A 27,740-nucleotide genomic window follows, 5' to 3' on the forward strand; every position below is an offset into this window, starting at 1 on the left:
GGAGCCCTGCAGCACCGTGTGCAGTTTGATTTTCTGTAGGCATCTGCAAGACTACCAGGCACAAGCAAGGGCTGCACAAGTAGTACATGGGCAAGATCCATACGAATTAAGATAAAGTGCAGGAGAAAAGCCCACAGCAATTCTTTATCCCTCACTTAAAGAGTTTTTCCCCTGTGAATCCCCAGAAATCTTCCTAAAGAAATGCTTGGTTTTCACCATGTTTGTCTTTCAGCTGTGTGCTGAATTTTGTAAGAAAGAATGAGTCAAGCCAAGCAATAAAATGCTTATAAAGTGCTACTGCCTCAACCTCCTCTTCCCCTAAACTCAGTGTAGCTCAGGTTTTTAAAATGACAATGTTCTAACATTCTCACCCTTTCTAGGACTGTAGAAAAATGTTTAAATGAGTCTAATAATTTAAAAAATGCCTGTTAGTTGTACATTGTTTGAGCATTCCTACTGGTTCCTGGTAGTTAATGGAGGAAACACCACAGGATCCAAGGAAGAGACTGGTTGAAGAAAGTAGGATCGTTATTTCACCGTGGTTCATGCTTGTGCATCTAGTTATTTGACGTGGGCACCAGAGCTGGGAGTTTGCATTGAAGTGTGGCCAAAGAGCTGCATCTCAGCTGTAAAGCCGCTGCTCCCGGCGGCAGGGCCTGGGTGGCGGGATGGCTGAGGGAAGGCTGGAGGAAGGAGCGCGCTCCCACTGCAGGGCAGCGGGCCCGGGAGTCGCACCCGGGGCCCAAGGACCCGCCTTGCCTCAGAGGACGCGCTTGCCTTGCAGGAGCCGGCTGTTTAACCCCTGGGCAAAGCGTGCCCTTTCCGTGCTTCGGCCGCTCCCTGGAAGGGTTCAGCTCCTGAAAGGCAAACTCCCAGCTGCCCTTACAGCGTTGTCCGCCTTTCAGTGCGAGCTGAGGGGCGCTGCAGCAGCCGGGCCCGCAGGTGGGCACTGAGGGCTCAGGGGCGCTGCAGCAGCCGGGCCCGCGGGAGGGCACTGAGGGCTCAGGGGCGCTGCAGCAGCCGGGCCGGAGCAGGGCTGGCCCGCGGGAGGGCACTGAGGGCTCAGGGGCGCTGCAGCAGCCGGGCGGGCTCCGCGCTGGCCCTGACCTGGCTCGGCTGCCGCGGCGGGTCCTGCCCGGCCGGTGCCGCTGGAGGGCAGTGATCGCATGCCCGGAGAGCAGAGCGCGCCGCCCAAAACACACCACCCAAAGACTGCTTAGATCGCCTCGACCGAGTAAGATATTCCAAATTCACAGGTACGGTCTAATGCAGCAGGCATCAAGCGATGCTTAGCAAGCCGGAGGCATTGAAGGAAGTGTTTAAAAAGGAATAAGAAAATGTATACGACCTTGCAGACTTCCTGTTGGAGCTCAAAATGAACTGTGTTGAGGATTTTTTTTTTTTTTTTTTGGAAGGAGTTAGCGCTTCATGTTTTTATAATGCAGCTTCATAAATTCCTCTGATATATACAAAATGGTTTATGTGCCCCTTTCAGTGGTGGGGGGTTGAAGTCCGATTTCTTAGTTTGCAGCTGGGATCATCATCTCTCCTGTGTTTTTACAGAATTCAACATAACTTGAGCTCAGTCTAGTGGCTGCCTAAAGGCCCTGTTTCAGCATATGTGCCCAACAGGAGCAGTGGTGCTTGATTATGTCAGATTTCACACTGTTGGCCCACAATACAAGACATGTCTTTGACCTCTGATGCCCACATTTTGCTCAGGTAAGATTTGTGAAAACAGTGGGAACTGTACTGTTATGTGCTTGGCTAATCAATTTGCTAATTTCTGTGTGATTTTGTAGCACTTTGCCCACCACAGCCCTGCCCACATGTGGGCACTATGCTGGAGTGGGAATGGAGCAAGGAGAGCTTCTGCAGAGACAATCATGACCTGGCATGACTTGTTCCAGCTGTGACTGAGGGCTTTGTCCCAGCTGGAGACCCAGGGTGGTCTCGTCCATGTCAGCCAGAGCATGCCCCTGTTGGCCAGCAGTGAAAAAGAAGCTTGCTCTGATGCCTCTTCTCTGTCAGATTATTTTAAATTTGAGTTTGCTGGGCGGGTAGGCATTGTTTATACCCTGAGCAGTGTAGGAAACTCTGTAGAAAGAAATATTGCTCCCAAGAGCGTGAGATGCTTCAGTCATTTAGACCAACATTTCTATCATATCAGTACACTGAATCTCCCTCTGAATTTCTTGAGCAAGGCTTTCCACCAGCACTGCGAAATACCTAAGGGCCTTGGTGAGAGGGAAGGGTCTTACCCCATCCTTCCAGTGGTGATACTACCCTGAGGATTTTAAGTTATTCCAGACAGAGAGCTGTGGAGAAGGGTTATGTGTATGGTAGGCAAGCCCAGGTTGCCATGGATTTCTGGCTGCTGTGACAGATTTTCTGTTTCCCCAAGGAACCTGTAGCAGTGGCCAGTGTGATGATACGTGGCAAAGACTCTTTTCCCTTGGTGGGAAGCAAGCTGCAGGTCTGGGGCAGAAACCCCCCTGCTGATGGGTTGAGGGGAGCACTGGGGGCAACCCATCTTCCCAGATACAAAGGATGTCTCTGTTTTTCCTACCTCTGCCTGCAGGAAGGGTGTCAGTGTGGTGTTGAAGCAGGTTCACCTCAAGGGCAGATTTTTTATGAAAAACTCTATAGAAGGAAGTCTGTTCATATCTGTGATGCTTATTTTTCTCTGTAGGAAGAGATATTTTTATTGACCATTGTAGTTATTTACTATGTAATTAGTGGGTCTAGTTAATCTTGAATGTTTCATTTCTTTAGGGACCAGATGTCAAAGACAGCTTCCAAAAAATTGGACAGCCTAAGTTTTCTTGCAACTTTGATAAAATGGTGTCAGCAGGACATTTCCCTAAACCTGTCTCCAGTCTGTATAGCCTTGACTATTGCTCTTATTTTCAGAGGAGAGATGAGCATTAACTACTCTTCTTTGACCTTTGCAGGGTGATAACTCTACAGAAAATGCTGTGTTCTCTCTGGGTCATGTGAGAATCCTCTTTGGCATGAGCTTCTGAGAGCTGCTGTGGGCATGCCCAGTCGTTTGCCTAACTTCCAGCTGTGGATGCTGTACACCTACAAAAGGCAATTGCACCTTCAGCTGAGGTGAGTATGCTTATTTTGTATCAAAGCTTATATTTTAAATAATTTCTTTCATTAGGTTGTGCTCAAGTTCTAACATCATAGCTTTAAACTGCTCAATTAGTGACATGCACTAGTCCTTCTTCCTACATAATGAATATGAAGATTTAATTCAGGAGATGGTTAGGAAAGTGGAAAGTAAGAAATAAGGTGCTCAGGAACAGCCACGGATTAATGAAAGAGTCCAAGACCCTCATGCACCCACAGGACACTCACTGGGGTGTCCTGAGTGTTCCAGCCCAGAGGAGCACCCCGAGTGGGCATGGAGGACAGCAGGCATTCACAAGGCAGCACCACAGCTAAGGGGCACCTGAAACCACCTCCCAAGGGATGTTTGAAGCCTGCATAGTCCTGGACTGCTGGCCAAGCTTTTGTGACCACAATGCATCAGCAGAGAAATCATAAGTAAATATCTGTGTGTTTAGCAGCCCTTGGATATGGGGACTTGTTTGTTTACAGTGTGAGCTCTATGAGTGCTCAGTGCTGTGGCTATGCCACTGCTTTTTAGTTTGGATTGGTGCACTCCATTTACTTTGTTCCCTTTTTCTTCAACTTGTACTTGTTGTGACTGGACCCTGATTCAGTCTGAAGAGGCAGGATGTGCAGAGTTTATGGTCTTCACTTGCAAGGGAAGAGAGCTGGACTTATTTCCTTGCTTAGCATCGCGCTGTAAGATGCAGGCGAGCCAATTTCTGCCTCTCTTCCACCATCCTGCTAAAACTCTGTTACTGCCTGCCTGGACAGAGCTATTGGCTTTTTTGTATGGTGCAGATGTGCCACAAAAATTTCAAGAGGACTGTTGAAAACCCCTTGCTAATTTGTACTTTACCCATCTGCCATCTTGGCAGCTCCTTAGGCCCATGTGGGCTGAGGTCTGTCTAGAACAGCAGCCTCTGGGTGGCTGGATCCCAGTTTGGGTGCCAAACATATTCCTATTCCTCATGAATGTTTTGCTGACTTTCTGGGCTGGTGGAAATCTTGTGTGTTAGGCACTGCTGTGTTATTGGTATTCCTGTGGTCAGCCCCCGTGCTTGGGGCCTCTCCAGGCACCCAGGCAATGGCAAGCCGAACCCAGCAGTGCAGTGCTTTTGTCTTGCTTTAATTAATTAGAGTAGGACACAACTATTAGCAGCATGTTTTTGTTTCCATTTGTTCTGACAGCAACCAAAGGAAGCCATTATCTCTGCGAGAGGATGTTTCAGCAAGTGCTGTGGTAAATAAAGCTAACAGGATCAGTGCAAAGGAGAGGATCACATTCTCTTAAGGACAGCAATCAATAATCAGGCTGTTACATGCCAAATCCTTTCAAGAAGCATGATAGCGAGTTCACACTCAGATCAGCCTTTAATCTTGGAGGATCACTGACCTCTCTACTGGCTGATATATTTCCCACAGTCTACCTGCTCGGTGACACAGGTCCCCCTGTAAGATATGCGGCAGTTCTTTCAGTGCCTTTGGACACAAAGAAAATAAGTTGATGGCGCCCACCTGTCCCTTTTGGCCAAGACATTTCTGTATGGATCAGGCTAAAGATGGAAGGGCAGGTCTGGGCTTCACTCTGGATAATGCTTTGCAGCCTGCCCTGCTCCGTGAGCAGCAGCAATGCTGAGCACACCATAGGGTCCTAGAAATTGTGTGCTCCTCTGGCCCCTAAGGCAGAGAGAACAGCCTCAGTTTTACCTTTCCTGCAGCACTTGGCTGCAAGCAGCATTATTATTGGAAGTAAAATGACACTGAAAACCTGTTCTTCATGCTGACAAATAAAATACTTAAGCAATGTGATGTTGGTTAAAACATCTTAACATTTTTTTGTGCAACCCTAGAGAAAAATGACTTCAGGGTGTTCATTCTTGAGATCTCCAGTGTTTCCTATACTCCTCATTTTAGTGTAAGCCTTTTATCTTTGTTGTTTGGTGCAAAGGTGTGGGCATTAGATGAGCTACTCAATTCTATTTTATAAAAAAAAGAAGTTTGTAGCCCTCAGGGATTTGCAGAAAAGTTTGAAAATGTGATCATAAATTTCAGGAAACCAGAGTGCAAGTAGGAAAAGCTCAAATGTTTATAATTTTCTGTGAAAAACAGAACAAAATGCCTTGCACTTTTAAAGCTGGGATTCTCTGGAGCCTGATGCATAATTTTTGAGTATGTGGGGTTGGCAGTGCTGGAAAGGATGATTTCTCTCCCCAGATCATATTTTTCTGCTGGGAATTTTAATTACCAGCTTTAACTCTTTCTGCACTTCTTTCTTGGGTGGCCTCTCCTGCAGCTGAGGAGCCTCCCCCACCTCTGGGGGCTTGGAAGGGCAGCCAGAGGTGGTGACAGTGGCCAGGATTCCTGAAGTGGCAGAGGCGGGGCTGCCCTGCCTGGTTGTGTTTGGCCACATCCTTCAGCCCTGCTGGGCAGCAAAACCTCTCCAAGGTCTTGCAGCCCGCTGTCCTCGTGGGGAAGGTCCAAGGAGCTCACCAGGGGCAGGAGCACCCCCTGCCCCTGCTCAGTTGCAGCCAGGGTGTGAACAGCTTGGCTTGGAGGATTATCTCCCACCTGCAAAGCTTGCTGCAGGGGTGTGATCTTCCCTGAGGACTCGTGAAGGACAGGGGCTCTTTCCTCCAGGGGCTTGTTTGCACGGCTGGTGACTCCTATGAGCAGCGCCCCAGTGTGACCCTGCTCTCAGCAGGGCACAGAAAGGCACAGTGCCTTCCCAGAAATCCTGCAGGGATACAGCAACACTGCTGGGCTCTTCCCTCTGCTTCTCCCTTCCCAAGCCACCTCCCTTGGGCACTGCTCTTTCATATTTTTAGAAAGAACAGTTGATGTTTTTCAGCGCTGGCTTTGCACGTCAGCAGCCATTGCACAATGAGCTCTCAGGGGCCATTTATTTCACAAGCCAGGGTGGAACCCTGTGACAGTGCTTTCCGTCACCTCCTCAAGAGCACTCTGGGCTCCATTGCTTCAAAATGGCAGCTATTGTTCATCCCATGCCCTGCTTGAAACCAGGCCTCCCCCAGACACGTTTCAATAGCTCTTCTCTGTGATCCATTTATCCCCACGTGCTTTCAGGGGGAGTGGGGAAGGGCTCACTCCTGTTTTAGGGACCAATGCAAGCAGCCCCTTTCTCTGCCTCTCAGCTTTCTGAGCTACTCCTAATTTAATCTAGTATGAGCCCCTTGCAGAGCTGGAGGATCTGGAGGCTGGCCATGCTCACTTTAACAAGGTCTGTACTGCATGGGCACGGACCAGCCCATCCTTTACAGTATGATGCCTCCAAACAGGGAAGTTGTTATTTGAATTTATAAAAAAAAAAAAAATCAGCCCTCTGGATAAAGAAGGGCAACAATGAGCATCACTTTGTTTTACAGCTAGAGGGTGACTGTGGAGACCAGGGGAGAAATTTATTACCTTTGGTAAAAGAATTGGCAAGACAAGTAGAAAACTTCAGGGGCTACAAGCTGGCTGGGCAAGGTCTGGACGCCCTCCCTCACTGGCTGGGCTTGGGTACTCTGTATGTTAATACGGTGTACCCATATTAACATTGCATATCCATCATTTCCCACTAAAATATCTTATTACACAGAGCTTGTTTCTCCACCCCTCTATTGTAAGCACCTCTGAGTCGCGTGGGTCCTGTGGAACCAACCTTGGCTAACCTATGCCACCTCTAACTAATCTTTCAGGGCTCTGTTTTCACATTTTCCCAGCTGGGCTGAGCACCCTTCCAAATTGTCAGCCGGTGCCACCCACATTGATTTATATTCCCTGAGAAATACAGTTGTAACTATTTCAACTACAAGAGACCTCGGAACCATAAATGTCTCTAAAGTTGTGAAGAATGCCCCACTCTGGGACCACAATGATCCTGCCTCCCTAAATTTTTCCCATTATATTTTCCTGAATTTGCCTACATCTGATACTTCAGCTGGAATGATGTATTCCATTCCATATGTACTTCTAGCATGTGCACATCTGCATGGCACCCTATCTGCTTCCCCTGACATGATGCCCACACTTCCAGAGTATACCAGGACTCTTTTCTCCCACTAAAGCTTCTCCCTGGGCAAACACCTTTTTTGGTTTTTCCTGTTCCTCCCTGTATTTGCTCTTCCAGTTTGAAAATAAGCTCACCATAAGCTCATGTTATTTGTGTTTGTTTTGGGTTGGTTCAGGGCTTTGCTAGCAAAGAGGGCACAATTCTTGCAGGTTCTTAGGACAATGTGCTTTATTTCAGGCACAAGCAAACCCGTTGTACATAGCATGTGCAGCGCTGCATTCACCCACAGAGGTATATAAAGGGTAATGATAATGTTGCCCAGAAGGCTAACACATCAAAGGCCTAGGAGCAGTTAAAATGTATTACGAGCTGTTGGCAGAGATTGTGGGGGGTATTCGTGTGTTGCTGATTTGGACAGCCCGAGTAAATGAAAACCCTCTGGATTAATTGGTACACCAAAGAGGTTTGGAGGAAAATGGAGGCTGATGGAAAATGACAAACATGGGAAAACACAGATAGCTGTGTGTGCTGACCTGCTGTGGGGCACTGCTGATTAACTTGCAGCTCCCCACCGTGCCCTGGAAAACCAGGCAGAGCTGGGGGTGCCCCGCCAGGAGCTCACCCAGCACTTTGGTGGGAGCAGACTGAGCCCCACAGGCAGCATCTGCAGTGCTGCTACTCTAGCACAGCCAAGAGGATAGTTAGAGGTTAGAGGTGAGACTTACCAGGTGTCTTGTGACACCTGGACACCATGGGACAAGAGTTTAATTACTTTTAATGATGTGGGGTGCTGGGGGAGGGAGAGGAGGCTGTATGGTGCCAGGTGTCACAGAGTAACTGGAGCAGGGAACTTCAAAATTGATTTCCCACAGAATCTGCAGGCTGAGTCAGGTGACAACCAGAATTGAATGATACACTCCCACCTGTAGCAAGGACACCCATATTCCAACTATTGTTTTGTGGTTTATTACTGACACTTCAATTTTACATAAATGGCATCTAACCTAAGTGTTACAGTGGCAGCCATATGAACTCCAATCCTACCAGCTCAGTACAAGCTAACTGAGCAGCTGGAGCAGGAGCACTCAGCACTCTGTAAGGGCATGACTTACCTGGCAGCACCAGGTAAGCCATGCCCTTACAGACCACCTGCCCAGTGGTTGGGGCAGGTATCCTCATGCTGAAGACAGTGGTCTGCTGGGGGTCTTTCATACATCCACACTGAGGCTGCAGAAGAGAGTCCCTGTCTTCTTTCTGATCAGCAGCTGTGCTCACCAATGGGTTTCTACAAGAATTGTGCCTAAGCCAACCTGCCACAACTTGTGCTGGTGTCAGTGATCTCTCATCTGGACATCACATGGCTCATCCTGCCAAGTATTTCTTCTGTCTTGTCATGGTCTGACCTACTCATCGCTCACTCTGGTAGAGACACTTTTTTCCTGCTAGTCTGGACAGGACACCTCCAATTTGGGTGGTTTTCTGTTCTGTTCTACCAGTTCCTCCTGCAGCTCAGGAGTTTGTTTCATTCCTGTACTCAGTTCCACACTATTTCTCTCTTGCAGACTTGAGGAATCCGTGTCACGGGAAGAAAAGCATAGAAGGTGGTGTGCCTCTGGTCACCTGGTGATTTACAAGGTCTCTTTCTTCTCTCATTATCATTTCAGGGCATGGAAGAGGGGTCGAAAGATGCTGCTGTAACTGGCAGGTTCTCCCAGCTGTGTGTCCTTCTGGCACCTGTATGTGGGTGTGATGGGGATTGAAGGTAAAACAACACAATTCCAGAGGGGTCTTTCTCTGTCTTTTTCCTAAATATAGTTATAAGAAAACTAGTCAAGTAAAACCAGCAGAGAGACAGAGAAGGAAAGCATGTTGCTGTTTGCACAGGTGGATTGCTCCTCTCCCCGGGACTTTGACCCAAGCCTGTCAGGCTCCTGTCTTGTCTCCCAGCTTATTGTCACAGATTATTTAAAACATGTCCCAGCTCTGCAGCCTCTGTCACTACCCATCCCACTGTCTTTCTGCTGGCAATCTCCTCTTTTGTGGGTGTCACAGGAAAAAATCTTGCCTTCTATTTGTGTTGGGGGCATTGTAGCAGGGTGGGAGAACGCATTTTTTATATAGTGAGGCCGTGAGAATGAGCGTCACCAACTTTTTTTCTGACATGATTCTGCAAAATTCCTTGCTTTTCCCATAAATCCAAGACATTTATAAAGAATCTGTTTTCAGACCAGTTTTGAAGCTGAAGGCAAGCATCAATTTTAAAATCTATTTTTAAAGCAAATAACATTGTAATTTATAATGTTAAACTTAATTTTTTAAGTGCTCTCATCCTTGGAAAAAAGAGAACACTTCATTTTTTGGTGACTAATGATGAAGTGTTTTCTAAAGGTGACTGAGCATAGCACAAAAAGTCCTAAATATATTTATTAGCTTATCAAACGTAATTAATTGAATTTGGTTGCTAATGGTTATGACTTTGCAAGTGAGAAGCCCTTTTGGTTAGCTAGACAGCTTCTTACCAAAGAACAAAAATCCAACATTAAAACATATGCAGCTTACTGAATAATCATGTTATTTGTCAGACAAGCAGAAGTATCATCACTGAAGTGCTTCCAAATGCCAAACTGGGTAATATGCATAATTAGGCTCCATTTGATTAGATATGTGCCCATGGTAACAGCCACACTCAAGATCCATATATTAGTCTTGAAATAATCTTCAAGGGGGATGATGGCAACCTCTGAAGCTTCAGAGAGGAGGCTTTTGGAACATAACCTACACACCAATTTTCTTTCTTCCCGTGGTTATACTTTATCTTATTATCTTCTATTTTTAAAACAATGCATACCTTGGTTCTCAAAGGGGCTGTACTGCTTCCTCGAAGTGTCAGTATGCTTCTGTCCCTACAAGGAAGATCTCTTACTCATCTTCATCACATAAAGCCTAAAACCTTCCTATATTTTGGGATGAAACCCAGCAATTGGCAAAGCTGCTGCAAGCTGTTTCGAGGAGGTGGCAACAATCATCACCAGGAAGGCAGCCCATCTCAGATCCATGTCCTCTTGCAGCTCAGGACAGCCCTGTCATGGATAAAGTTTTCTGCATGTTCTTTTAGGCTTTAGCAGGAGCCTTATGAAGAAACTCCAACGTCTCAGCAAGAAACTGATTTTGCATGAGATACAAGCTTCAGAGAGCCTGTAAGCCCTGAGCTCCTGCCAACCCACTGGGAATGAGTCCAGAGGGTACTGTTTGGGCAGCCATGGAGTGCAAGAGAGTGTTCAGCTGTAGATGCGATATGAATTGTCCCTGCAGTTTATTCTTACATGGTTGGAGGGTGAATGAGTTTGGAAGTGTTGGAGACAATCAGAGAATTAGCAGAATGAAATATTATTATGCATTATTTATAAAAAAAGAGAGAAATATATCTCCTGGTGCAACACTGTATGTCCAGAGATGATGATAGGTGCTGCTTTTGCAGAAATGCCAGCTGGGAAATATCTAAGAAAGGGGTTTTTCCCTCAGTAAGGAAGAGACCAAGATACAGAAAATTTCCCCTGGTGAAGGTACCAGGGAAAGACTGGTCTATAGCAGGGAAACCAAGGCAATGGGTGCTGCGAGTCTGGCAGGAGAGGAGCATGGAGTCCTGGCCAGTTTGGTCTATAGGGCTAAGGTGTATGTGGTTAATCTGGTCATGTCAGCTATCCCACCAGTGCAAAAGAGCCACAGTGGTTCCCTTACAGTGTCCTCAGCTTACAGGAACAAGACAGGACCTAGCACCAGGGGACTCTGAAGGTATGTCATGGAGAGGAAGTCAACACTTGAAAGACTGTGAAAAATAAATATACAGAGATGTTTTAGAATGTCTTTTAGCTTTTTGGAAGAAGAAGGCTATTCTAAGCAAATGGGAAACAAAACAGCTAAAAAGCTTTGGTGGACAGAGAGGGAGCACAGGGGAAGATTTTATTCCCTGGTTTAGGTGTTGCCTGGCACAGAGAACTCCCGGGAGCACTTTCTGTAAGGGACCAGTGACACAGCCAGCCATATTTGTAGGCCTCAGCTGGACAGCAAGAACACTGTAGGAGAGTCCATACAAAGTCATCAAACTGTTACTGGATGCAGCCTTAGGATTACACTTACTGAGGTGAAAGTAGATACGTGGATCCACCTTGGGCATGCAGTGCATGATTAGGAGCATGTCATCTTTCTCCATATTAGCATGTTCTTAATTATGTTCAGGGGAGAGGATCTTCAGCAACATAAATTAACATCACAGGTCAAATTATACTGCAGCTGTGAAATTCCTACACTCTTCCCTCTTTTTTTTAAAGTACATGCTGTTTTTAACACTTGTTCCCAAAACAGGAGATTATTCAAACCAGTTTCTTGTTATTCACATCAGCACCAAACCCTGGGTCTGTCCTGGAGGAGAGCAGGAGGACTCTGAGCTGGGTTGTGTGTGAACCCTGTGGTGATGGTAGAGATGGCTGTGCCAGCCCTAAACACCCTGTTTTTAAGGTAACTTGTGGACAGCCATCACCTATGTTTGACAGTGCACTTGTACTGGATACTCCCAGGCATGTGGGACCTCCTACAGACGGAAGGGCATTCTCTGGCCATGGGGCTGGAGGCCTGGCAGCTCTTTGGGGGTGAAACCAGCCCTGAGAGTGTCCTGGGGGTGCCACTGAAAGGCACGGTGGATGTGCTGTGTGTGGGAGTGACGGTGCTCACACACCATGCATATATAAGCAGTATTGGTCCTTCCTGTGATAAATGGCTCTAACTACAGCTTTGTGAAATTTTGAATTTCTGTTTTTCAGAACAGAACAAACTGGGGCAAAAATTAGGAAAAATTGTTTCCTGGAATTATAACAGTCATGTTCAGAAATGTTTCCCTGTTCTGTTTTGACATTTTTTTGGATCAAAGTGAAGCATTTTGACATTTCTGAGGTAGGAATGTTTTGTTTCAATTTATTGAACTGACATGAAATGTTTAATTTCAAGTCTGCTTAACATTAAAATAGGCAGTGCCTTTCCTTGGGTTTGGGTCCATTCTCTCCTCTGGTCTGTGCTCCTTGGGAGCTCTGCCCAGCTCCCATAAAGCTTGGGCAAGGTCCACATTGTTCTCAGTGAGTGCTCAGCCACAGGCCCCAAGCACAGGAAAAAAAAAAAAAAAAAAAAAAAAAAAGGCCTTTTCGGGAAAGTTCCTTTCCATGCTGAACTCAGCTGAAATGAAAAAATTTGTGGTAGTTGAAGGAAAGTGCTTGGTTCCAGTTCACTGTGACAAAACATCATTTCTTGTCAGCAGCATCCCTCTCTTCCCATAGGCACTTTTTGTGTTGCAGAAACTGTTTTCTGATTTAAAAAGATCTCCCAGTGGGTTCCCACTAGGTGTTCATGTGATCTAAACAATAACCTCCACAAGGTCTCCAGGCTGGATGTAGTGGAGGAGCTGCCTTTTGGTGTTGGTTCAGCAGATTTCCCAACAAGCTGAAGACCCTATTTGCCTGCTTGGGGACTAGCTGGGGCTGGGGCAGCCTCTGGTTCAGCTGTCCTCAAGGGAGATGAGGAGGCTGCAAAGGGACAGGAGTGTCTCCTGGGAATTCAGCAGACTCTGCTCTTTTCTGCAGGTGGCTCTAAGGTCTTCCTGGGATTTCTGATGAAATTTATGTAAAAGTCAGTTCAGAAGTTGCTTTGGTTCATTCTCAACAGCTCTTTATAGGATGAAGCAGATCCTAGTACTTACTGTGAGGGATAATTGAACTCCTTGCCCTCCCCCTTTCCTGGGCAACAGCTTCAAAAGATCTCTGATTTTGCTCACCAATCAAGCAATCTCATTTGCAAAACAACTGCAAGGGCCCTGCAAAAGCAGAAGGACAGCTCCTTTGTTAAAGAGTGCTTTTTGGTGACACAAAGGAATCATAAAGGTGATGGAACTGCAGACTGGACAGCCACATTTCCTGGACTGTTCAGGCTGGCTTCCCTCCCCCTCCCAGCTGAAATTTCAGACCCCGAGTCTAAGGATTATGCAAGGCTCGAGCCCAGTGAGAACAAGATGCACTGCAACTATTCTTAGCTCCAAAAATTATTCCTGGCTCTGCTTTGAAATCTGAACCAGGGTTAATTTCTCTCCCCCTTCCCCCGGTCTGTTTCCTCTCCTCTTTCATGTACCTATTTGCATAGACTGTCATCGCTAGAATTTCCATTAAAATTGAAAGCCTCCTTCCTGCATGTCACCTCTGGCAGCCCCCTTCCGCTTGCCCTGCGTGACTTTTGGAGGGCTGGAGAGCAAAGGTCCCGTGCTAGCATCGCCTCTGAGCCCCGCGTTCCCCTGCCCTCACTCCCGCTCCTCTGTTGCTATAGGAACATCCATCAACTCGGGAGTGCCAGAGAAAAAGAACAGAGAGTTATCTTAATTATTTAATGATTGATTAATATATGCTTATAGAGCACTTCAAAACAGTGCATAATTTTGTGAATTGTTTATTAACTGGGCAAGTGGTATAATTTGCTGAACATCCTCCACTCTCGTTGTTTCAATGGGAGGAAAGGGTGGTAGGCAACTTGCAGGCTTTGTAACAGTTATATTACTAAGAGTGCTAGTAGTTCTGCTTCAGGAAAATAATTAAATCAAGAGCCTTCACCTCAAGTTTTCATAGGCAGGGCTGCTCTCAACACCTGCCACTAAGGTTACTCAAACACCTCCATTATAAATACCTACGTTCAGCTGTTCTTTGGCAAGTTTCACCCACCTGGAAAGAAGGATTGAGTTTATTCTCCTAAAGGCTGAATAAAAAGAGGAGGCAGAGAGTGCTTGCAGCTGGTGGTGAAACATGGCTGGCTGGTACAGGAGCCTCAGCTGCACCACTCTGCTGAGTGATGGTGTTTTTGCCAGAAGGCCACAGAAGCCTTTTGATAAAATTCGTGTGCTCTGTGCCTGTAGTATCAGGTTGGAAGGACTGTGTAAGCAGGCTCTGTCAACTGATGAGGAAGGATGGGGCAAGGAGCATGGTGCTGGTGTTGTGCTGTACTGCTGTGTTCCCACATCCAGCTGGGGCTGCCAGCTATCTGTGCCCATGCTGCTTGTAAATCCTGAGCTCTACCCAGCCTGACCCAGGTAACCTGCTGAAGCCAGCCTGCCTCTGCTCTCTCCAGCTCCCGGGGCCTTCTTCAGCTCTGACTTTCCCTGATGCCTGACTTCTCTCGGGCTTCTTCCCTCTCCTCTTAACAGCACAGAGGGACACAAGGTAAATGTAGACTGAAGAGCTCTGTGTCACTCAGCATGGGAGAGTCTGGGACACGCAACACTGCCATGCATGCTTGAGAACTAAGACTCACAGCATGATTTTGGTGTGCGCTGTCATGCACCTTGGAGACCTGTAGGGCTAGTACACCCCTGGTGTCAGGCCTGATGGTCCTTGTGGGTGAGGCAGGAGGTGAGACACGATAATGCAATGGAATTCAGGTAGCTGGTGAAAGCTGGTGCTCCCTGCCTGACTCAGCCAGGCTCCTTACCTGAATAAGGACTGCAAGACCATGGCTGCTGTGGTGGAAGATGACTGGGAGGGTCATAATTCTAGCTGGTGCTCATAGAGGGGCTGTTTTGTCTAGGTGCTTGGTGAAGCTCTGAAGAGCTGTGATGCCATGGGATAGGTGTTGATCAGGTGTGTGATGTGTACAGCTCCCTAGTTTTTAAAAGGAAGTACAGAATGACTAAGGAGACTTGCTAAATGAAACAAATTTGTCCTGAATTCACATTGGTATTTAGGAAGTATTAAAATCTTGTTAATTTTAAGGACTCTTGGACTTCTCAGCCCCTGTGAATCCATCTTCTGTAGAGCAATCACCTCATAAAGTGCCTTTCACATGTGGCAGCTGTCCTTCAGGTTTTTTATGGAGTTTAATTATGGATCGTTGCAGAAAGGTCTCTGCTCCACCTGAAGAAAGCAGCAGCAGCATTAGGTTGTTATTCTGTAGTAGTTCAGCACTAGAGGGGGATGTAGCACGTGCTTTATATCCAGCAGGTTTCCTATGTACATGCAACAGTATTTTATAGTGGTGTTTAGGAGGAGGTTGTTTCTTTAATTGCCAACATAAAGATTTTTGTCTTGCAGGGGCATTTTTCTTGCATAGGATAAAAATCAGAGAGGCTGCTATTTGCCAAGCCTTAAAAGACTGTGCTTGTAGTCAATTAATTTTGTTATGTTTCATGTGTGTCTTGGATATTGGGGTCTCAGAACTTTCCTCCAGGTGATTTTCAGGTGCTTTTCTTTTTTTTGGGTTTGTTTTTTGTTGTTTGGTGGGTTTTTTTTGGTGTATGGCTGACATGAGCAAACAGAGGCTGCTCTTTATTTTGGCAATAGCTCTAATGCAGGCTGCTGGCTGGAAGAGTCTGAGCCCTGCCCTTCTTACCAAGGGGACACTTTGTGTGCTATGCTGTGGGACTGCAGTCTGTTGTGGTAGCGAGTCCTGCAAGTAGCTGAACAAAGATGTAAAGCCAAATCCACCCAGCTCCACTTGCTTGGAAAGCTGCACATTTCTGTTTTCAGCAAAAATGGCTCTTCAACTTTGAAGAGGTCCCAGTAATAAAAACCAGTTGTCCACTTCATGCATGAGCAAAATACTTGGCAAAAAAAGCTGCTTCCTTGAGGTTTTGCAGAAGCTGGTCAAATTCCTGTCCTCTTGTTTTCCTTCTCCTCTCCAGTGAGCAATTCTTATTCCTTGTTTTACGCAACAGTGCAGGAGTGTGCCAGTGTGAGGAGGTGACTTGCTAGCCTGTTAGCCAGGGAATTTCTCCCTGTGCCTTTGGGTATGACACTTTGTGAGAAGAGCAACTGGGCTGGTGTATGCCATGCATATGCACAAATGTAGCTGTAGTAGAAGGTGAGAATGTGAATTGCTGAAGAAAACCTATATTGGAGCCAGTGGCTAACGACACTCACACAACCAAATTTTGGCAGTTTGCTCTATGGGAGATCATCATGTGTGCCCCCATGCCCTCCTCTCCTTTCTTCTGCTTGTATCCTGGAATTGCATGCGGATGTGGTTCCCACCTCGCGCTGAGAGAAATGTCGGCTAGCCAGAAAAGATGTCCCCATTCACATTTCCACACAGAAACTTTTCTTTCCCTACTTTTAGTGCCTGTAATTACTTCTTTACTCCAGTGCCAGCAATCTTCCATCAGGCATCGTTATTAATGGAGAGAAAAGAGAAGGCAAGGGAGGGAGAGAAAGAGAGAGAGTGCCACAAAACTTAATTTAATCGCAGCACCCCATGCTCAATTTAACAGACACAACAGCTCAGAATGGGGTCCCTGTGCAACGGGAGGGCAGGCAGTGGAGCGTCCCTGGAAAGAATTAATTGTGGATGACAATGTGTAAACAGTGCAGATGAATAGGGCATGCAGGTGTGAGGCACCGGGGCCATCCCAGGGACTTTTTCACACGAATTTCAGCTCCTTCACTGCTGACCTGCTCCCGAAAACGTGATTAGTGTCGGCGTTGGGAAACCATTCAGGGTGTCAGGATTTGGCACATATTAACTAGCCCTGGGGAAGAGGGGAGGGAGCACATGGGGGCTATGAAAGGAGGAAGTCTGGCGGGCAAGGGGATTGTTAAAGAGCCAGAAAATCCTCATTGCTCTGAGGTGCCCTTGCTGCTTGGAGGAAAATGGAAGGGACCCGAAGCAGAATAGAGCTCTAAGGCACTCTAGCCCTTACTGAGCGATGTGGAAAACAAGATAATGCATTGTGGAATACTTTTCTTTGAGTGTCCATTATAAGTATTAGTTATGTTTGTATTAATGACTTTTCTTGGCTGTGGCTTTCCCAGTTCTAGACAATTCAGCTTGAGAGACAAACAGTCAAAACAAGCAGGAAAGTTAATGACAGGACAGTGCTGAGAATGGGAAATATCTCCTGGGTATCATATGGAGGTTGTTCAGAGGGCAAAAATGCAGCTTCATAATTATGTACTCTGTATGTACAGTGATACAGACAGGGGGTTGTACAATGGGCCCAATTTACCAAGCCTGAGATCAGATGCTCTTAAATTATGTTCCTTGTGCCCAGCCTGGCTTTCTGCATCCAAGCAGGGGAGTTACATGCAGAAAGTAGACAAGGTTACTGGTATATTTTCCTACTCATAAGAGTGCTGCAAGGGGAAGGATGGAACCTGATGAAGAGTACCATAAATACCAATATCCACCCTCTGCTGAATTCTTTTATGCTCTTTCTTTCTTGCTGGATATCCTTTCCTTGCCTGTCTTGTGACTTGGGCAGCACAGCAGGAGTGCTCTGTAGGTGCCTCCTGAGATTCACAGCTTTGAGCTCCCTAGACCACTGCAGCCCAAAGACTTGGGTCTCACATAATGAAAATAGAAATTACTCTAATTGCAAACATACTTGTGGATGTGAAGGTGAGGTTGGATTCTTGCTGGTCTGGTGATGAAAAAGGGCATGGCCATTGGTGCCGGTTTGGCAGTGCAGACATCTGTGTGGGTGGCAAAGGGATATCAGCCCCTTCCTAGGCTGTTTCGGCTTGGAAAGATGGAATAGGGGGTGAGGGGAGGACATGAAATATCATTACAGAAACCATGAAGGTGAATGTAGAAATCCTACCTCAAATTCAGAATTGCACTTAGTCGCTGTTGGAAAATTACCTGCTTACTTTGCTTAGTAGCTCACAACTCTATGACAGACTAGCTCATAATCCTTTTGAGAAAAGGCTGGTGGTGGCCATTGCTGTCTCCAAGGCATATCGTGGGGCTGAGGGAACGGAGAACTTTTGTGCCTAGGTAGTGGAAGTTGAGCCTTTAGTCCTGATTGTGGCAATTGGAGATGATTTCTGTGGTAAATCTATGGAAAATAGCAATGGCTGTGTGGGAAAGACACTCCTTAAGCACTAAAGTAACCTAGCAATGCCTATATGCTCAGTTAAATTGTTAACGGGCAAAGAAAGGGGATGTGATGTGGAAAGCCGAATGTGAGAGGGAATTGTGAGAAGCTGGCAAAACTGGATTGCCATTAAGCCCAGTGATATCTAGATTAATAAGAAATAATGGCACAGGATTTATGCAGTACAAGCCTACAGAAAGGCCATGTTGAGTTGTGTTAGTTCAGGCATGGAGGAGATGGAGCTAAGGGAAGGTCAGTAATTTGCAAGCAGTGAAAATGGGACAGCTGAAGAAAGTAAGGATGTGTGTCTGCAGTCAGTGGTGTTAAACTTAAGACCGTAGCTCTAGCTTGAAATTTTACAGAATCCTCACACCAGGTGTTTAACATGGTGCTACATGTGAAATATGCTCCTATGGTAACAAATTGCCCTTTCTTGTCAGGCTGTCCAATTAGTGCAGAGGTTCTCAGGCTTCATGAGAAATCAGAGCAAGGAGGGAAGTTTAGAAGCCATAGAGGGATGGATGTACCCCTTCTCGAGGTAGTTCTGCTGTTGTCAGTGGTACCAAACACGGGGTCTGGGCCTGGCCAGGATGATGATGAAGGGGCTGGGCTCCAGGGCACTGTGATTTTTGTAAAGGTGCCGGTTGGCTTGTGGTGCAGGTGGGAAGATCTGCTGCCCTTCTAGGCTGCAGAAACTCTTGAATATAAGCTCGTTGTGACTGTGAGTGGAGTGATGGAATTACCCACAAGAATTGGAACTATTTACATTAGAATTCCTGATACTAGTCCCAAGTTATTGTTTAGTTCATGTTGCTCTTCTTCTTAGTGCATTTTCCTCACATCAGGTGCCCTTTTTCAGACCTATTAACTTACTGATAAAGGCCCCCAAGCATCCTGGGCCATGACTACTGATCCATCCCACTGGTTAACCAAGATAACAGCTCTGATCTAAAAGCAGATGTAGCTGAAAATCAGCTTGGTTGCCTGACTTTTCAATGTGAGAATGTAGCTTGATGTGACAAAAGGAGATATACTCTTCTCCCAAATCAAGGCAACAATATTGAAAAATCCTAATAACCATGGGGAAAAAATCTCTGAGGTGGCAAAAGGGATGTTGCTTAAAATGAAATAAAGACTCAACTGGATAAATAGTTCAAATTGAATAGAATTCTTAATGGTGGCTTATTTACCCAGCTCTGCTAAAAGTCCCCAGCTTTCTCACAAACACTTCTGCAATTGATACTGGTTATCACATGTGATGAATTTGACAATATATTAAGTCCAGCTTTGCACGTTTCTGTGCTGTGAGAGAGCAGTCAACAAAAAAAATTGTCTGCTTTCAGCCTTCTGCCAGTGCCTTGGCAACACTGGAGTTTTCCAAAGTGCTGGTAGATACAGAATCTAAGTAACTTATTTTCCTTCTAGTGAGGCTGGAGCAAAAGATGCCTTCATAAGAGGTTACAGCAGGGGGCAAGGAATCAGGAGCTCTAGAGTGAGATGGCCAGTCTGCCCTAGGAAAGAAGACCTGAAGCTCTGGGTGCAGAGGGCTGGGACCAGGCAAGGACAAACTCTGGATCTGCCAGGGGATGGAGACTTGGGAACATTAAGAAAAGGCTGCAAGGGTGAATCCACTGCTTAATATTTGGGCCATGAGAGATATCTCACCGCTTAATCTCTGTGGGGTCATTCATCACCTTTTCTTAGCTGGTACTTGCAAGTAGTGCTGGTCTGGCTGCAGCACAGAAATAGTGATATGGCAACACTGATACAGAGAAATTCTGAAAAACACAGCCTCTTCTGATTTGTGGGTGATCTGAGGTATAATTACATGTTGTAGAGGTTAAATACAAGATGTATTTCTCTCAAGCTGGAGATGGGTTGACTGATTTCAGTAAAATAAGTCTGTATGAAGCATTCAGTAAATGTTCAGATGAAGTACATTCTGAGTAACTTGCTTTTTTCTGACAAGTTTTTGAAGTCTGCATTTATAACTTCTTGCTGGGAGTGCTTGCAGAACTTTTAAGCATCACTTCACAGAAAGGCTTGTTGCAGATTTTTTATTTCCTAATCAGTGCCAACACCAAGGCAGAGGACATGCAATACTGATTTCTCAGTGCAAATGGTTTTCCTGGAAAATATTTTTCTTGGGTGTAGACCATGAGTTTGAAGGTAAACAAGGCACCTTATTTAGTTCCAATAGTTTAACTGTATTAATTGGACGGAAAACCAAAATCTTAGCTGTTACACAGTGGTGAATGGCAGCTAATGCCATCTGCTCTGGAACAGGCACCAAACTGGGATGCTCAATCTGTCTGTCCAGCTAGCAAAAGCTAATCCCCTGCCCTGCTAAGCCCTGTCCTCTGGCTGGGGTGGTCTGACTCTGGTGGCATAGTCAGAAACAAAGGGTTTGGTTCATTGCTGGCTCCAGCTGCAGCGGTCAAGCATAGGGCTGCTTGACAAATGCTCCCAGACACATGAATCTTGTGTCTTATTATCCATTTCTTGTCTTATTATCCATTTCTGTGTTCCTTGAACTCTTTCTTTACTACCCCTCCATCTCCATTTCAGTTCCTCAATTCAGAGAGACAACCTGCACCTATCTAGTTTTCCCTTGTAGTCCTGGTTTTGCCATATATCCATTTTTGAGTTTGCTACTTCTGATACTGCTAACCAGGCTATCTAAGACTTTTATGCTGTTGCAGGTATGGCTACCAGGCATGCTGGCCTGGCAAGGCCCCATTTCCCAGAATGTCCTTAGTGCTCCACTCCAGCTATCTTGTGGTTCGGCTGTTGCTCACACACGTTCCCCGTAACCACACAAGGGATCCAGCCAGCACCACCTGCACCCTTTGCCAGCTTCTCATAATATTCCCTCTCACATTCAGCTTTCCACGTCACATGCACTTTCTTGCTTGTTAGCTTCCAGACTCTTTCCAGGTAGCTGAACCTCAGGCCATGGCCCAGCTGGCAGTTTGGTGCCTATGGTATTAGCCCCATCCTCCCACCTGCAGAGTTATTATTTGCTTGTAAATGACCCATACGAAGACTATTAATATATTTATTGGATGACATAAATCAACTTGTTACTGAAAAGTCTTGCCCTTTTGAGGATATATGACAAGAAAGCCAAGGCAGGGGTCCTGCCTGAGCAGTTGTATGTTGTGCTTTCCAGCTAATGCCAAAAGCCAGGACTGTTTAATAACAAAGCAGACTCAAAGAAGGTGGTCGTGAAATGTTTGTGGATGTCCTTGCGTTTTCCTTGGCAAGTCTATGGTATCACCTCTAGTACCCTGAGGGTGGTGAAGTGATTCAGCTTGGTTGTTTCTTTCACACCTTCAAGAATGTGTGAGGTGTCATTTTGGATCTGCTAAGCAATGCTGGATGTCTGCCCAAACAAAATTGCTGGCCATGGGAACAGTTGAAGTCCTTATGAGGGAGGCTTGGGGGAGAGGGTGCGAAAGCAGCCAATGGCAAAAGCACCCATGAGGTGTTTGCCTGTGTCTCTGCCCTTCCCTCAGCACTCCAATTTTGCGCCTCTGCTGAGCCCCAGTGGAACCAGTTCCTTCTGCCCAGCCAAGGGCAGGGAGAAGTGTTCTCCATTCTGGGGTGCTGGGTGAGCCGAAGCACCTGCAGCCACACTGCTTGCTCCCAAGAGAGACAACTGCTGCAGCTCTGCTCTCACCCTCCTGCCATCTACCTGCTCACCTCCAGCTGGCAGCCATAGACCTCTGCTGGGCACTGCTGGGCTCTTTATGCCCTGGAGGTTGGCACGCCTGGGGAAAGATCCTTTATGAGATAGACTCTCACGTGTCTTGGACATGAGAACTACAAAATTGGTAATAAGGTAAAGAACTTGTTGTGAGCCACAAATGAGTAGGTAACTCACACCAGGGTAGACCATGGGTCTGCCTTAGTTTTCTGTCTTGAAAACTAAGTGAGATTATCCTAGCTGTGAGTGCCCATTAGATTTGTATCCATCCATAGGCTTCAAATGGATTGCAGCAGCATCACTGCTTAAATCTTCCTGTTGCAGACTAAATTCCTACTGGATTAAGCCTATCAGTGAATATGAGCTCTTTATGCACAAACAGTCTGTTTGACCTCTTTTGCATGGCAAGAATGTGGCCTGTAATTATTTTCCAAATATGTTGGGCTACTGGGTATCCTAGGTAATAATAACATAATTTATATTACCTACTTTGAAAAACCAGAGAAATTTTATTTTTTTTAAGAGAAGGTAATGTTTAGAGAGAGTAAGACACTAAAAGATTTGAAAATATCTCATAATAGAAATGCACAGAAAGCTCTTTTAACCACACCAAAGAGTCTCATTCTCTCCATATTTTGAGCACCTTTGTTTTCCTTTGCATGTATAAGAGGTGAAGTATTTGGCTAGTTCCCAGCCAAGACTGCACACCCAGGATTCCACCCAGCTTCTCCACTCCAGTCATGCACACAGTTTTACCTGTTTTGCCAATGAAGGAGCTGGTGGGCTGTGCAGCCTTGGCTGGTGCCAGTGCTCTGCCTCAAAAATTTTAGTGGTTAGGTGTTGGTGGCCGCACTCTGGGATAGCTGCAAAAAGTTTGGCTGAAAATGTTTTCTGAAAAATGTATGAAGATCAGTCCTCTGACAGCATATACATTTCTGCTCTACCAACTAAACTTCCTGAAGAATCAACCTTTTCCTTGATGCTGGTGCCTGGCAATGTATTTCCATCTTTGGGTCACATTCAGGAGACATTATTACTGCAGGCAATGAGACAGGACATTTTACAGCAGGCCTGATGGCTTGCATAGGTATTTAGGGCCAGACCAGAGATCAGTGCCAGTATCTGGCTCAGCTGGTACTGCCAGACCTGAGACAGCCCCATGGGTGCCCCTACCAGGGATGTCCTATCTGGGCTTTTTGGAGCCCAGAAGGGACTTAGAGGTTGATCAGGTATCAGAGGGTCAATCCACCATTAGTAAAAACAGATGTTTTGCACATATAAGTGGGGAGTGGCTGTCTCTCCGGGGGAGGGAAGCTCCACCACTGGGGAGCTGGCACATGAACAAACCCTTTCTGTACCTTGAAGGCAAAGCAAGGCCTGTGGTTCTAATATAATGCCTGACCAAAGGCTTATTTTAGTAAATGGAGAATACTCTGAAAGTTTTGTTGTAGGCCTGAGGCAAAAATAGCACATGCTTTGGGGAGGACATGCACAGGCCAGAAGCAATGGAGGTTCTTCACAAGAGTGGGGCAGGTCCTGTGCTGCCAGCAAGTCTCTGCACCCACATGGGTATTGTCACTAAGTAGGTTTGTGGAAGAGAAGTCTCTTTGGCTATGCTGGAATGACGTAGGAGTGTATTCCTCCTGCAACCTGGGAGCATTTCTGAAGAGTTTCACAGACTGTGTGGATCAGGAAGAGACTCTGTAATGAACACATTAGAGATCTACAAGTTCTGAGGAGACCATAGGTATGCCCCCCAGGAGGTCTGTTCTTTCAGTCAAGCGGCACATTCTGTGAGGACTCTCTTTTCTAAGGAGCAGCCTTTGGCAGAGGTGCCATATGCATGGGGCTCTGGCATCTACCTGCTGTGCTGCAAAAGCAGGTGTGTGTATTTGGGAGGCATTTCTACACACACAGAGCAGGGTCTTTGTACACAAATGTATATGTCTGTCTCTTATGTGGCTGTGTTCCTTTGAAGTGATCCAGTATCACACTGAAGTGAATGGGAGGTGGGTAAACCCTACAAGCCTACTCATGGGAGCACCAATTTGCATGAGCACATCCTTGTTTTGAAGCAGACTACTGTTCTCAGCAGATTGCAGCCTTTTCCCCTTCTCCTTTTGTGTTTTTCAGTATGAAAGTACTGAATGTACTTTGCCTTTCTGAGGTGTTCCCTGCGATACAAAAATACATCTTAGTCAGTGCTTTATGCAAGCACCCTAACACCTGAGGAAGCAAATGGCAAGCACTGGAGACTGATGGTGCTCAGTCCACTCCTGAGAAGTCTTCTTGATCAGCCCCATAAGCTGGGTTCTCTCTTCCTGCTCTCCACTTTATCCCCAGTGTGTATTACACTTGCCCCAGCTTTGCAGAGATAATTTGCACTCTCCTAGTTCATTAGCTGCTACCCCCTCCTGTCCATGGGCAAAAAAAAGCCCTTACTGTTCAAAAGAACACATGCAGCAATCATTAATGCTGACCCTAATTGTGCCAATTCAAACCATTCAATAGCTCTAATTAAAACCTCTCTTGTGCAGGGCACTGAACAGTAACAAAACTGTCACCCTGAACAATCAAATCATGGAGCTAAGAAATTTTTTTTGCCCCTGTTGTTCAAATGTTGTTGCTGCTGTCGGAAGGGTCATCTGAAGGGATTAAGTATGGGGCTTTTGTAGCCTGCAAAGTTGGTGGGAGTAGGCGGGGGAATATCTAAACCCAACCAATATCTTTTGGTCACAGTTTGAAATCAGAAGACGCCAACTTTTTTCCAGGTCTCCTTTCATCCACTTTACCCACCCCCATACAGCAAGCAACACCTGCAAAGTAGACAGGCTGCTGGTTATGAGACACATGGACACCACAAGTCAACTTAAACATCTGCAAAGGAGGGGGTGAGGGGGAAACCCAGGCGTTCCTATCCCTACAACCTTGTTTCTCAGGGTCCCTGACTACACTTTCCTGTGCGCCATAAATAACTCTGCAATTACATTAATTGGTTGCATATTTGTTGACACAGGGGTGGACAAGGGTAGGTTATGGTGGGAGGATTCTTTGCTTTCAGTGCAATTTTATACTACTTTCTTCAGATGTGCTTTAATCCCCACTTTCCCTCCCCCCATTATTTAGAGTTCTCATGTCTTTCAGAATAACTTTATAAGCATGTGGGTGGGAGGGGGGAGCAGGAAAAAAAAGAGCGTTAAAATTAATTTGATGGCACCCATGCACACACATCTGTTCTGCTGTGTTTCCTAGCAAAGTCTATCAATCAAAAGGAAAAGGTTGATATGTATCACAGTGGGATATTTCAAAAAGCTGGATGCAAGCAATTGTGTGCTGGAAGGTTTTATTCTGCACTGAGTTTCTGACAGGAATCAAAAGATCAAAATGGTGTGCACTTATGCCTATATTTTATTTTATATTTCTCGTTTTTTAAGAAAGTGGTGAAATGAATGGAGCAATAGAGTTAACTACCAAAATTCCAGTCTTGGTATCCTTCTGTTTATTGTTGTGTGTGTTCTGAAGCCCAAACCTGGGATCACAGGTAGGAGCCTGACAGTGCTGCAAGCACTTGTGTATCTGTGCTTCTGTTTTAGATCATTATAGGAACACATGCTAGCTACGCTATGTGGTTCTGGGTTCAAACCACCATCTCAGAGTACTTGTTATGGGGTACTTCACTGAGTCTTTCTTTCCAGTGCCTCTTTGGCTTACTTTCTTTTGCTAGTAGTAATCAGAGCTGCAGTGAGAAAGTTCATGGCATGTTGTGTTTCATCTTCCCTCCTTTTTTCTCTTCTTAGCTGCTGTCCCAGCTGAGAAGTAGGGAGTAGGATGACACCATAGAGCGCTGGCAGTCTGCCTCTTCAAACATGCTGAGCACTTTGTTAGAAACCACCTTGGTTGTTTCTTGTTCTGACTGCTGAGCTGTGCTGTTACAACACTGCCTCATCTCAGCAATGAGGCCGTTTCATTTAGTTATGGATTAAACAGCCCATACTTAGAGTACAGCTTGACTCAGTCTTTAAGCATTTAGTCTTGGTTAGTGACAAGCACAAAATCTTGATGTATGAAGACATATTCTATATGTATTGAAGCAACAGGACAAAACCCAAGAATGTTTTTAAAACATTTTCGGGTGAACAGTCTCTTCTTGTGCAAAACTCTTTGCAAACTTGGCCATATGAGCAGATAGGTTCAGAATATGGTCTATTTTCACCAGTTTGCCTCAGACCCTGTGAGTACTAGCCTGTAGTCGCTAGGAGGACCACACTCTTCTAAAAAGGGCTGTGTTGCACTGTGATGTGTGATGGTGCTGACCCACTTCTGCCTTTGTGCCACCACTGAGTGGTAATGCAACACTGTAATTTTCAATAGCAATGTGCTCTTACAACGGGGTGAAGAGAAATGGGTGGCATTACTATATGGCATGCAAATGAGTGCATTTCAGAGCAAGGTCCCTTCATCAGCAGCACTGGAGAGAGGAAGCCAGAGCTCTTTGACAGTTTTGCTGCGTGTTGGGGGGCAACAGAGCATAGCAAACATGTTCTTACACTTCTTTACACTTGCTCAAGAAAGGAGAATAAGGCACAGAGAGGGTTTTTGACCAGCTCTATGTGCTTTCAGACAAGCTGAGAACAAATCCTGAGACCCTAGTATCTTGTCTAGCTTCTGGAAAGCAGCAGCTCTTTTTCTGAGCTGATTCTTGCCTGTGTTCACATAGGAAGATCTGTGTGTCCCTGTTATCTGTTGAGCTGAGGATAGGGGATTTCTGCAAAATAGACTCCAGTGTAGATTCCCACCGCTTTCTGTACGGATCTCCCACGGTTGTGTCTGCCCTTCTGTCTCATTCCTTGCCCCCATTTTCTAGGCAGCAATGCTGGAGTCTATCCTCTTGACTAAGCTGTTGCACTTTAATTTTCAACAGGCCCCTATTGCTCTTGCACCTTGTGTGTGGTCTTTGAACGTTATGTGGCTCGGCAGCTGGGAATAGTGAGTGGGTGGGCAATTTAAAACAGAAAAGACTCTGTATCAGCACAGGGCTGAGGTTTGAACTCTGCTCAGCTTTGGATATGTGTAGCTGGTTCTCAGGGCTGTGATTTAAGTGCCGTTTTGCTGGTGTCAGTGTGAAACTTAAATCAGTGCTAAGAAACTGGTAGGGAAGAAAAAACAAACTTTGCTTGTCCGATAACAAGTGTTACTCTTGGCCCTGATGAAAAATTGTGGGATCAAGACATCTTAGAATGAACATCATTCTGCTGTTTTGTCACCATTTTGCCTCCACAATGAGAAGACAAAGAGTGCCTAATTTGATGTCAGGACTTCTTTGCTGGAGTATATTTCCGAGCTGTTTAATGCCATTTAGAACATAAATCTGATTCTGAGTTTCCTGAAGATACGGACTGCTAATGGAGAGAGGCAGATGAGCGGGATGCTAACCTGTGAGACAAAATACTTCACTGCATTCATCTGAGCATTTCTGTGAGGAAAGGTAAATGTGCTCAAGCAACAAAATTAAGTCCCAATATCATAACTTGTTGAACTCACAGGGCCTGGTCCTCAGTTGCTTCCTTCTCCTTTTTGTTGTTGTCTGTGCTGGTGGAGGATCACATGGAAGGGAGGTCAGGCAAGAGACCTTGCTTTCCATGAGCCCTGGCCTGATTCCCACACACACTTCTTTTGCACTTTTGATGGTGAGCCCACTTGGCATGGGCATGGGGGATTCACCAGCTGCTCTCCTTTGCATTTGCAGCCCAGAGTACCAAGTCCTCAAAAATTTCAGCGCAGAGGTTGTTTTTTCCCCACCCACTTTCCATCTATCCCACCCAGGTAGACAGGATGAGCAGAAGAAATCCTTGACTTGATAAGATTGATAAATGAAGTTGGAACAGATCTCTTTTCTGGAGTCCATATGGAGTCCAACTCAACTTCAAACTCATAGCTGACAAAATAAAAAAAAAAATTGGCAGGTTATTAAGTACTTTTAAAGATTCTAAAGGTTAAAGATACGG

General features: G+C 45.8%; 1 protein-coding gene across 1 annotated transcript in view; it reads left to right on the forward strand.

The window, feature by feature from the left end:
* The first annotated feature begins 13,977 nt into the window (after positions 1-13,977).
* Positions 13,978-27,740, forward strand: part of SMOC1 (SPARC related modular calcium binding 1) — a 147,256-nt gene continuing 133,493 nt past the window's right edge. Inside the window, exon 1 of the mRNA XM_064713670.1 lies at positions 13,978-14,249. The gene's annotated coding sequence lies outside the window, so the exon portion shown is untranslated. The remainder of the gene's footprint in view (positions 14,250-27,740) is intronic.

This window comes from Zonotrichia leucophrys, chromosome 5 (genome assembly GCF_028769735.1).
Source record: "Zonotrichia leucophrys gambelii isolate GWCS_2022_RI chromosome 5, RI_Zleu_2.0, whole genome shotgun sequence".
Classification (NCBI taxonomy): domain Eukaryota; kingdom Metazoa; phylum Chordata; class Aves; order Passeriformes; family Passerellidae; genus Zonotrichia; species Zonotrichia leucophrys.